The sequence below is a fragment of the Prunus mume genome, linkage group LG5, assembly GCF_029339155.1.
Source record: "Prunus mume cultivar Tortuosa linkage group LG5, ASM2933915v1, whole genome shotgun sequence".
Classification (NCBI taxonomy): Eukaryota; Viridiplantae; Streptophyta; class Magnoliopsida; order Rosales; family Rosaceae; genus Prunus; species Prunus mume.
In genome coordinates this window covers 8,169,633-8,181,901 of record NC_142702.1, presented here as the reverse complement: position 1 = coordinate 8,181,901, position 12,269 = coordinate 8,169,633, and the positions used below count along the sequence as shown (strand labels likewise).

The 12,269-nt window shown below is 40.0% G+C and overlaps 1 pseudogene across 1 annotated transcript; it reads left to right on the top strand.

Annotated features, from left to right (window-relative positions):
• Nucleotides 1-531: 531 nt before the first annotated feature.
• On the top strand, nucleotides 532-11,419 carry LOC103331057 (uncharacterized; annotated as a pseudogene). Its single transcript, XR_016126671.1, has 9 exons — nucleotides 532-1,040; nucleotides 1,465-2,654; nucleotides 4,520-4,767; nucleotides 7,329-7,544; nucleotides 7,640-7,905; nucleotides 9,548-9,614; nucleotides 9,725-9,757; nucleotides 10,960-10,998; nucleotides 11,081-11,419. The product of XR_016126671.1 is annotated as an uncharacterized LOC103331057 (transcript).
• The last annotated feature ends 850 nt before the right edge of the window (nucleotides 11,420-12,269 follow it).

Genomic DNA, 12,269 nt, shown 5'->3' with positions numbered 1-12,269 from the left:
GCTTAAAAAGCTTTAAATTCCATCATTCTGCTTGAAATGCTTAAATTCCATCAACCATTCTCGCCGTAATGTACTGCTTATACTGAGATAAATTGTTAAAGTCCTCACCACTGAGGCAAGAAAAGAACTTACTTGTGAGATATTCCTCACCCAAATTCACAATCGTTTGTTTGTAGAAATCAGTAACTTGGGCGCAAGTTATCTATTCCAAACTAAGTCTGCTAGAATTTTTATTGCTAGCAGTGGCACGCCAGACACCAAAGAAAGTCGACTTGTCGACCAGTTTATGGTTCTCAAGGCAGGGGGAACTTTGCCCTTCCATCACAGGAGTAAACGCAAAACGGGCAAACACAAGTGTTTCCCAATCGCAGATTAATCTAACGGCTAGAGATACAAAACTGTGCAGATTAAAAAAAAAAAAAAAAAACGCAATGATTAACTGTACATTACTGGCGGCAGTGGTGGAGCATAGAAAGTGCTCTCTCTCTCTGTATATTAGTTTTACCTATCTGGGTTTTTTTTTTTAAAATCTGCAAAAAGAACTCTCCATCTTCTTATTCTTCTCCTAAAGCATTTTCCCATTTTCCCAAAGCAACCAGAGGTTAGAAAGAGAGTCTGAGAAATTAAAAGAGGTGCGCAGTGCTCTGAGTCAGTTGAAAATTAAATACCCAGAAAAAAGAGAGAGGTAAAAACCATTCATCTGGATTTTACTTTGTAAAAGCTTTCTTCTTCTTCTAGCTTTTCTTTTATTTTTCTGTTTTGGTGACATAACCAAAGGCCAGAGCTGCTTCATCTTCATGTGTTGGCATTTGCCTTCTTCCTTTTTTAGTGATGCCGTTTTCACTGTGAATAGTTTAGTGATGCCGCCAAAAAATTCTCGAATGGCTGATGCCTGTAGGGCAATGAAGCCTTTTGGCATTTCCGAAGGTCAGACAAAGGCAGCGGTCAAAGAGCTTCTGAAAGTCTATGCAAACAGCTGGGAGTTTATTATTGATGAAAATTACAGACTTTTGCTGGACCAGAAGCCAGAGGAGGAAAAGGTTTGTTTTTTACCTTTTTTTTTATTCTTCATATTTTAATAAGATTTTTCTTTTTAATTTTTTATTAATTATTTTAGTGTTTTAATAAGATTTTGTTTTTGTTTATTTTTCATCTTTTATATATCTCATAGAAGAGAAATATTGGAATATCTATTTAAATAGTTTTTTTTATATATTTTGTTATACTTAACGGGCATCCTTATTTTCCCTTTAAAATGGAAAAGGATAGCTGAATCAAAGGTGAGATTATGTATAATAATATTCTCTATGCCCTATATTTCTGTTTACTATTATTACAAATTATGGCTGGGTTGTTTGTTCTATGTCTTGGAGCTCTCATCAACCATGCAGAGAGCATAATGGTTTTTTTATATGATGAAACTGAAGTTTAAGTGTTTTAGCATTTCATATATTTTCGTGCCAGGGAGTGAGATCGAAGAAAAAAGAAGCTCCATCTTATGATAAAACTGAAGTTGTTGAACTTCCAACCAAGAGATATTGCACAAGGCAACGGAAAAAACAGGCATTGTCTCCTTTGGAACACTCCACATCTTGCCTTGAAAAATCTCCATTAAAAAGGGCACGTCAGAGTAATGAGGATAATCTGTTTTCTGATTCGGAAGAATCTGAAGACTCTCAACCACTAGTAAGAAGAAGTCGCCGAAGACACCAGGAAAGAGAGGTTTTGGACTCTGGGAATAACTTCGATCCTCTGCGTAATTGCAACATGCAACTGGAAGAAAGTCTCAATCTGATAGGTGAAGATAGTTCTTCAGATTTTGATGAAGACGGCTTGAAGTTGTTGGAAGTGGAATCATTGAATACGGACAACAAAGATAATGTTTTTGATTTGCCACAGTTTGTAGCTGCATCATCTACTCCGAAGGGTGACCTGGAAATGTCTATGATTTGCCACTCTTCTCCACAGTCTGATTTCTGTCCTCCACATTTTGATGAAGCTCTAGAAATGATGGAAGAGACACACATAAAATCATGTAGAGTTGAAGAATGCTTTGTGGAAACAGGAACTGATTCCACCTTTGATGAAAGTACTGCACAAGATGTTCTTGCCAGTAAATATGATCATCAAAGTTTTCAAAGTGAATTAATTTTATGTAAAAATCTTATCAAGGTTATACCTCATATACCCAAACATATAGCTTTTGGTTGTTATGATGGTCTTCAATGCTTAATTGGTTTTGCAAGAAAGGATATTGAGAACATCTTTGGTGAAACCGCAAAGAGATTAAAGGTGATCCAAGGCCGTAGATCTTCAAAATTATGCAAGGTGGAGGCTGATCATAACTACCATTCTTCACTTGGAGTCATTAAATCCTGTGTTTATATTGATGACATAAGTAGAGGTGAAGAAAGGGTGAAAGTTTCCTTGGAGAATGGAAGAAATACTGAAGATCTGCCAATCTCTTTTTTACATCTCCAATAATTTAGTTTATAAAAACGCCTATGTGAAATTTTCACTTGCTCGTATATCTCATGAGGGTTTCTGTTCACATTGTTTTGGGGATTGTTTGACATCACCAGTACCTTGCCTGTGTGCGGCTGAAAGTGGGGGTCAGTTTGCATACACTCTAGGAGGATTCGTCAAGGAGAAGTGTTTGTGCAAATAATCTCACGAGAGAATATTCGCTTCTAGATCCTTCAACCTTCGATCTTCCTTCTCTCTCTTCCTCGATTCCTGTAAAACAGATTAGAGTAAATGGACCACACCCGGGGGGTGTTGGCCAAAAGCCCTCCGATGCCTAAGTTAGTTCGAGTGTTTGTAGGAAAACAATAGTTAAGCAAAGGGTACGGAGTAGTGTTTATGTAGGGTGTGAACCGGGCGGCCGGAGCCGTATGTGGTGGCGGAGCCGTGTGGAGAAAATATGGAGAGTGGAGAGGGAGAACGAGCTTCGGGTATTTTTCTCGGGTATAAGGAGTAGGTTTAGATGTACCTTGAATGATGAATGAAGTCATCTATTTATAGGAGCCTCGGGGCTAGGGTTTCGTAGAGAATATGCTGAGTTTATTCTCTATCCAAATTCATAGGGATCGAGTCGACTGAAATAATATCTGATTTAATGATATTATCTCTTTTTATGGAGATAATATCTGAATTAAATGATATTATCTTTTTTATGAAGATAATATCTGAGATAATGACATTATCTTCTCTTTATTAGGATAATATCTTAATTAATGATATTATCTTATTAAATAAAGATAATATCATTTAATTAAGATATTTATCCCAATTAATTAATTGGCCAGATAAACTGGTTCAATTAATTAATTAAAAGAGATAATCTTCTTTTCCACGTGGCGTGCTGTGATTTGAGACGAAAATATCTGCTCCCACAAATGCCCCCGTGACACCTGTGTGGCATGTAGGAGATGAAATTATTTTTTTCGGGCTCTCCAACTGAGTTTGGGCTTTCTTTTGTGTGTTGGACTCCTTTTGCATATCGGATTCTAAATTGGTGTAGGCTTCTGACTGTTGTTGGAGTTGGATTCCCAGTAGGAAAGAGCTTGAGATTCCTTCTTGACCCGGGTTGTCCAACTTGTATAAATACAGGGCTTCTCTTCACTCTTTCTTACATCGCAAACTTAACTTCTCTACTTTCTAGCTTGAGAAATATCTTGGAGAATTTTGTACTGCTTGTCGAAGAGATGAGTTGCCGTGCATCCCAAAGTAAGTCGAGTCTGCTGAGCGACGATCAGGAGGAAGTTAGTGGACTGCCCCCTGCTAAGGATGTCGATAGATGGAAGCAGGATGGTCCGAGCCATGATGATTTGCCTGCTAGACATGAGGAGTGTTTTGCTAAACTCCCCTAAAAGAGGAAGGCTGATGTCAGTCTTTGAGAGCTCAAGCCTGATGAGTTTGGAGATCGTGATATGCTCCGTAAAGTAGTCCGTGCGCGATCTAGCTCACTTGTTGAAAGACAAAGAGATGCGGATGCTCCTTTTCGAAATTTGAGTCGTTTGTACCAGTCGAAGATTGGAAGTCGATTTGGGCAGTCTGCTCATCCATCCAACCATCATGTTTCAACTGTTGAGTCACGAGCAGTCAAGCATGGAGTGGATTCATCGTCGCCAAATCCTTTGGAAGTGAGGTTGACAGAGGCTAAGAAAGCAAGAGAGTCATTTGCCTGGGCGAAGGGCTCTTCGCAACGCGCGGCCGATCCAAAGGTGGACAAATCTAGCCCCGCAGGGGATGCGGCGTGTCCGATCCGCTAAAGACGCAATTTCTATCAAGTCCATCCTCTTGTGCCGAGCTGGTTGACCAAATCCGTGGCTAGCGATCTTGGTGCTTTCTCAAGTCTTTCCTTGGAAAACAAAGGGAAGCGACACTTCATCCGCTTCAAAGGGAGTAGTTTTGCTGCCGAGACCATTCGTAACTCGTCTGCTGTTCCCTCTTCCGCTCACTTAGCGAGTTGGAGAAGAAGAATGCCGAGTTAGTTAGCAAACTTTCCGCCGAGCAGACTGCCGTTATGAGAAGAAGACGTCTGATTTGCGGGGGATGATATCTGAGTTGAAGAGTTCCCTTGCTGAGAAAGATTCCGAGCTTAACTCTTCTGCTGCTGACTTGGCAAGTCGAAAAGATGCTTACTTCCACCTTGAGCGCAAGAATGCCGATATCTCTCATAGCTATGACAAGCTTTTGGCTAGATTTCACGCCTATCATGAGTCTGCTGAGGAATCCAAGTCCGAAGTTGCCATGGATGCGCATGTTGGGCTACTTGGACTGCACAAAGGATATGACCCCTCTACGCCATTGGAGATGAAGACATCGAGATGCTCTATCCAGACTTGCCCCCTGTGAAAAGTGAGGAGGCTAATGCTGTGAACACCGAAGGAGCCGACGAGCGTGGCTAAAGAGGCGTAATCGAGGAAGATGGAGCAGAGGAGGATGCGGTCGATAAGGTGGTGGCAGACGCATAGATCAGCCATGTGGAGTCTGCCAAAGCGTGGTGATCAGCGGACGCCAAGAGGTCAGAGATCGTGATCTCTGCTGGTGTTTCGAGTAGACGAAGACTCCTTTATTTCTTTTCAGCTTTTGTAGTCTGCTTTTGTTTAGAATAATTGGTCTTGTTTGACCATATTCTTTTGTTTGAACTTGGCCGGTTGGTCGCTTTGCTATGAAAATCTCAGTCTTTATTTTTCAACTTCAATTTGCATATTGTCTTGTGAACTGCTTGAGTAACCGGCTAGTGTCTCATGACACTTTTGAAGTGTTTTAGGTGGCTCTCGAGATCGGAATCTCCCTTGAAATGCGTAAACGAAGGCGTTGAGAATCGCTTTAGGAGCAGCCTGCTCGATTTTAGGGGTGAAAGGAGTAGAGATCGCCTGGTCCATCTCCTTACGTAGTGCATCCTCGAGGTTCCCTCCAGTCTTCAAGTCTCGAAGTCGGTCATTCACAAGCTTCTCAACGTCTTCTGCGCGTATTGCTGGTCGATCTCGCTGGCGACTTTTGCGATTCAGCGACGCCGATTGACCTCCTCGTTGGTCCGCGAGGGTCGGTCCTCTCGTCCGCGCTGCCTAGGAGGCGTGTTGGTGGACTGCGCTTGCGAGGGATTTTCTGCAGCTTGACGGCCAGCAGTGGAGTGCCTCTCTTCACGATCCTCGTTGCGAGGGTTACCGGTTGACCTCCCGGGGCCTAGCTCGTGAATATTTCTCGCGAGTGGGCAGCGGAGCGCCTATGTTCACGATCCTCATTGCGGCGATTATCGCTTTGATCTCCCGATCCTAGCCTTTAAAGTACGTTTCCTGCGGGCCCAGCAGCACGGACGTCAAGTCATGGGCCGAGCCTTTCTCGCACGCTTGCTTTGTGTGTGGCTTGCAAATGCTTGCGACATGTCGGCAAGCTGATCACGTGGTTGTGCATCCCCTTGTCTGCTCGCTCCTGCTCGACCCGCTTGGTGCTCGTTGAGCTGCCCACCGCGCGTTCTTCTATTCTTCTCTCTTCGCCTGGTTGTCCAAGGCCAAGATTTTGAGCCACGCTTATTTGATTAATGAGCTGCCTCATAAGAGCATTTTGGTCGTCCATTCTCTGAGCTAGCTGGTCAACTCTCAAGTTGAGATCTGCTTGACTTTGTGGATCGGGAGGAGAGAAGCGTGTGGAGCCCAATTGCACACGGCCTAGGGTTTCATTGGACGTGTACCCAAGAGCGTGCGTCGAGCGTGGAGGCAATGGAGGGAACGCTTGAAGTTGCTCCAAGACCGGGCCTAAATCGGTGGTGGTAATGAGCCCACCTTGATGAGAGGGTCCACCATGTTCGGCGGGAGTGCCACAGAGGTTGCTAGATCCGGTTGCGGGTCCGGTAGGTGGCACGGTGGCGAGAGGTGGTGGTGCCACCATGTCGATCACGGGGGTGGAATGGCTTTGGGCCATCTCGGATTGAGCCGCGGCGGTTTTGCTCCTAGTGCGTTTGCTTCCAACCATGGTTGTTTGGAAGACTTCGGTGGATTGGAAAATAGGAGGAACGGATTCCTTGAGCACGCGTTGAGTATAACTCGTGCTCTCAATGAAAGCACCAAATGTTTGTGCAAATAATCTCACGGGAGAATATTTGCTTCTAGATCCTTCAACCTTCGATCTTCCTTCTCTCTCTTCCTCGATTCCTGTAAAACAGATTAGAGTAAATAGACCACACCCGGGGGGTGTTGGCCAAAGGCCCTCCGATGCCTAAGTTAGTTCGAGTGTTTGTAGGAAAACAATAGCTAAGCAAAGGGTACGGAGTAGTGTTTATGTAGGGTGTGAACCGGGCGGCCGGAGCCGTATGTGGTGGCCGGAGCCGTGTGGAGAAAATATGGAGAGTGGAGAGGGAGAAAGAGCTTCGGGTATTTTTCTCGGGTATAAGGAGTAGGTTTAGATGTACCTTGAATGATGAATGAAGTCATCTATTTATAGGAGCCTCGGGGCTAGGGTTTCGTAGAGAATATGCTGAGTTTATTCTGTATCCAAATTCATAGGGATCGAGTCAGACTGAGATAATATCTGATTTAATGATATTATCTCTTTTTATGGAGATAATATCTGAATTAAATGATATTATCTCTTTTTATGAAGATAATATCTGAGATAATGACATTATCTTCTCTTTATTATGATAATATCTTAATTAATGATATTATCTTATTAAATAAAGATAATATAATTTAATTAAGATATTTATCCCAATTAATTAATTGGCCAGATAAACTGTTTCAATTAATTAATTAAAAGAGATAATCTTCTTTTCCACGTGGCGTGCTGTGATTTGAGACGAAAATATCTGCTCCCACAAGAAGTTTCTAGAAGAGTGTTTATCCTTGAAGCGGGAACCTAAACAAGACCACTAGTGTATTGTAGAAACTGCCCACTTCAAAGGTCTAAGAATGAGGAGTTCTGTGCCATGCAAAGGCCATTTGTTACAGAAATTTATAAAGGAATGCTGGTCTAAATGCTGGTGTAACAAGAAATGTGGAAACCGGATAGTTTAGCAAAGCATCACTGTGAAGTTGCAGGTTAGTTTGTCCTCTGTGAATTTCAAGGCCCAGGTAATAATAACCAGATGCGTATAAATTCTAAACGTGTCTAAGTGGTTTAATCTTTGTTGTAGGTGTTTTTGACACCCGAAGGGAAGGGGTGGGGTCTTTGAACACTGGAGGACTTGCCACCAGGGGCTTTTGTTTGTGAGTATGTTGGAGAGATATTAACCAACACAGAACTACATGAGCGAAATGTGGGAAGTCCTGGTAACAAGAATACACGCTACCAAGTTCTACTAGATGCAGGTTGGGGCTCGAAGGGTGTCTTGAAAGATGAAGAGGTCCTTTGCTTGGACGCTACAGTTTATGGAAATGTTGCGAGATTTATCAATCACAGGTGTAAAATCCATACTCTTATATACCCCAGCCGCTTCCTCCAACTCAGTGCTTATAGTAATTATTAGATTTATATTTCTAGTCAAAGGTGATATTGCATAAGAATTATATTATTCTCTTCTATATAAATTTCAAGGTTATCTCTGACCAAAAAGAAGCTTAAGGTTATTAGTTTCGTTGGTATTGTTTGTCTTGCTTTTCAAATTTTCCTCTCAGGGTCTTGGATTGATCACAATCAGTTGTAAGTTTTGGATTTGTCTGCTAGTATGAAACAATATTCTTATTCTTCTATCGTTGAAAATATTTCTGCCTCTTAGAGAATTCATATCCACTTACCCTATTATGGAAGAAGTAATTTAAGCCTAATATAAGTTGCATACACATTTATATCTGAATGCATGAAGAAAATCTGATGCGCTTGGTTGCTTAACAACGATGTGTTAGTTTTATGTTGTATCAGGTATCTTTATTCAGTTTTAGTAATATGAAGGGTTTATTGAATATTTCACACTTTTGATAGGTAAGCCATTTATCTACTTCCTCAAACAAAGAAACTTTTAGATTACAAAAATTCTAGGTTTAGGGGTTTAGTCGTTATAGAAGCATCTACTTGACGCCACCTACGAGCATCTGGGGTGTGAACATGATGAGCTCATCTCTGCCACTCTGCCTCTCCAAACTCCCCAGTTTCTTTGTTCTGGATTTAAGGTTAATCACAGATTGTATGCGAACTTAAAAGTTACGTAATTGTCCGCTATGTTTGCATCTGCAGTAGACCTGTAAATTTAACTTTATACGTTAAGCTATTATCATTTGCAATAAACTTAATTAACAGTTATTAACGAGAATCATTTAAAGTAAGTGATGAAACAATATTCTTTTTCTGCTGTCATTAAAAAAATATTCTGCCTCTTCTAGGTTTATATGTACTTACCCTATAATGCAAGAAGTAATTATAGCCTTATATAGGTTGTATCTTAACATCGTAGGAAGGGAATGTGTTGCACTTCATTCCTCAGGTTTTTTGAACATTTCAAACTGTTGAATAGGATGCTTTGTTGCCATTTATCTACTCAAACAAAGAAATTTTCAGATTGCATCAATTCTAGGTTTAGCGGTTTAGCCTTCGTATAGAAGTATTTTCTTGTCAATTGTCTAATTATTTGACCGTATTCCTTTACATGGTTTGCAGTTTCTTTATACTCAAATAAATTCAGCTGACCTTGTCTGCCTAAAATAACTGATTTGGTTTCATGACTCCTCCTATTAACATCTTAAGGGTGACCATGAACTCATCTCCGCTACTCTGCCTATCAAAACTCCCCAATTTCTTTGTTCATTATTTAAGGTTAATCTTCGATTGCATGCATACGTCAAAGTTAAGTTATTGCCACGTGCAATAAACTTAACGAACAGTTATTATATGATCACTGGCGAGCATCATTCTATTTCTGTATGTATTATAAATTTTATATTAAGAGCCATGTTTCTTATTGAAGCTGTCTCAATGTCATTCTGTGCTGGAATGGTTTGTGTTCTTCGATATCTTGATTGATGAGAGCAGGCTAATTTCCTCCTCTCCTTGAATACTTTTTTGTTGTTGCTAAAATCTTCGACTGAAACGTTTTACATTTATTGGTCAGATGTTCTGATGCTACCTTGGTAGAGATCCCGGTGGAAGTGGAGACACCAGATCATCACTACTATCATGTATGATTTTTCAGCATTCAATGATCTCATCCCTTCGATCTTCTTCGCACTACTAGTCGAACCAATTCTTCATACAAGTAAATATGATTTCTTTTATTTATTTCATGCAGATTGCCCTTGATGCCATGGAGGAGCTGACTTGGGTAAGAGGGGTTAGGAGCTGACTTGGATGCTACAATTTATGGAAATGTTGCAAGATTTATCAATCACAGGTGTAAAATCCATAACGTAATTGTCAGCTAGCTTTGCATCTGCATTGGACATGAAAATTCAACTTTAACCGTTAAGCTATTTTCACTTGCAATAAACTTAATGAACAGTTATTACACGATCATTAATGAGCATCATTTAAAGTAAGTGATGAAACAATTTTAGTTTTCTGCTATCATTAAGATAATTCTGCATCTTCTAGGTTTATATGTACTTACCCTATAATGCAAGAAGTAATTATAGCCTAATATAGGTTGTGTATACATTTATATACATTTGTATCTTAACATCTAAGAAGGAAATGTGTTGCACTTTGTTGTTCAGGTTTATTGAACATTTCAAACTGTTGATTAGCATGCTCTGTTGATAGATTACACCATTTATCTACTCCTCGAAGAAAGAAATTTTCAGATTGCATAAATTCTAGGTTTAGCTGTTTAGCCTTCCTTCATATAGAAGTATTTTCTTGTCAGTGGTCTAATTATTGACTGCATCCTTTTACATGTTGTAGTTTCTTTATACTCAAATCAATTGAACTGACCTTCTCTAACCAAAATAACCAATTTGGTTTCATGACACCCCCTAACATCTTAGGGGTGAACGAACGTGATCATCTCCGCCACTCTGCCTATCCAAACTCTTCAATTTCTTTGTTCATTATTTAAGGTTTATCTTAGGTTGCATGCATACTTAAAATTAAAGTTATTGCCATGTGCAATAAACTTAACGAACAGTTATTATACATCACTGACGAGCATCATTCCATTTCTGTATGTATTATAGATTCTATATTAAGAGCCATGTTTCTTATTGAAGCTGTCTCAATGTCATTCTGTGCCGGAATGGTTTGTGTTCTTGGATATCTTGATTAATGAGAGCGGCTAATTTTCTCTTCTCCTTGAATGCTTTTTCTTTTTGTTGCTAAAATCTTCTACTGAAACATTTTACATTTATCGGTCAGATGTTGTGCTACCTTGGTAGAGATCCCTGCGGAAGTGGAGACCCCAGATCATCACTACTATCATGTATGATTTTTCAGCATTCAATGATCTCATCCCTTCGATCTTCTTCGTACTACTAGTCGAACCAATTCTTCATACAAGTAAATATGATTTGTTTTATTTATTTCATGCAGACTGCCCTTTTCACAACAGGGAAGGTTGATGCCATGGAGGTTCACCAATATATGATATGTTATTAATGTGTGTTTGGCATCATCATCCAACTTTCAAATGCCTATGCTGTTTCAGGACTAGGGCATCGACTTTCATGACTGTGATCATGATAGTGGCCATCCCATGAAGCCCTTCCATTGTCTCTGTGGAAGCGCGTTCTGTGGTGATCGTAGTGATATGAAGGGTGATGTGCGCCTACTCAATTACATCCAACGGCGACGTAGTGTGTAGCTTCAAGCATGATGCCCTTTATGTTTCTAACATAGGTAGAATGCTTTTTTTATTTTTATTAAATTACTAATTTTGAAATCAGTTCTGCTGTCTAATTGGTAAAACCTATCAGATACCGTTTTGGTATATTCTTACACGCCTCATGTGTAAAATTCTGTTCATTGCTCAAGCATGGATTAATCCTGTAAATAGGGCTCGGCACAGCCAAATTTTTTTTTTTTCTTTCCTTCATGGTGTGGTTAATGGAGATTTCTTGAGTTACAAGTCCTTTGCATGTACATACAAAACTGATTCTACGAAAGTCATTAGAGTGTTGACCTCATTCTATTTTAACACTAATAGTTTGGAGTTGATTTAGTTTCAACATCCCCAAGAAAATATATGCAAGGCAAGACACCTGGTACTATGAATCAGTGAATTATGAAATTGAAGCACCATTTGGATTTCATATAAAAAATATTTGCAAGGCAGGGCTCATTGCATGTAGGCATTCACAACTAGCATGCACATACAAAGCATCCAGACCAAGGTTGCATGAAAACCGTCTATATACCTTATAGCTACAACTAAACTAGATGTGGTCCAAGGAATAGAATACCTAACTGCAACTAAACTAAATTTCTGCATGGAACACTGGCATCGTACACCGACGGCCATAGGCCAATAGATCTTCACTTCTCTATCGCTAGCGCCTTTTATACATAGTCTAGATTCGATTATTTGTTTTGGAGGTTGGCAAGGTAACTTCAAAGCAGATAAATAAGTCTTCTTTACAGACTTCATATCAGAATGAACCTCTCTGTGTTCAACATAGAATCATGATACACCCGGCAATCATAACTTTATTTGAGGACCATCCGGAAAAAAAGATTTCTCCCAGAAAGTTCATTATAGAATTGACGAGCAGTTAGCATACAGAAGAAATACATAAGAATGAAATTATGTAAATGCTAAATTGGGAAATTGACAAGTCTCTTAAAAATGTTTTATTTTGTTGTACTTACTGGGTATCCTTATTTTCGCTTTAAAATAGGGAAAG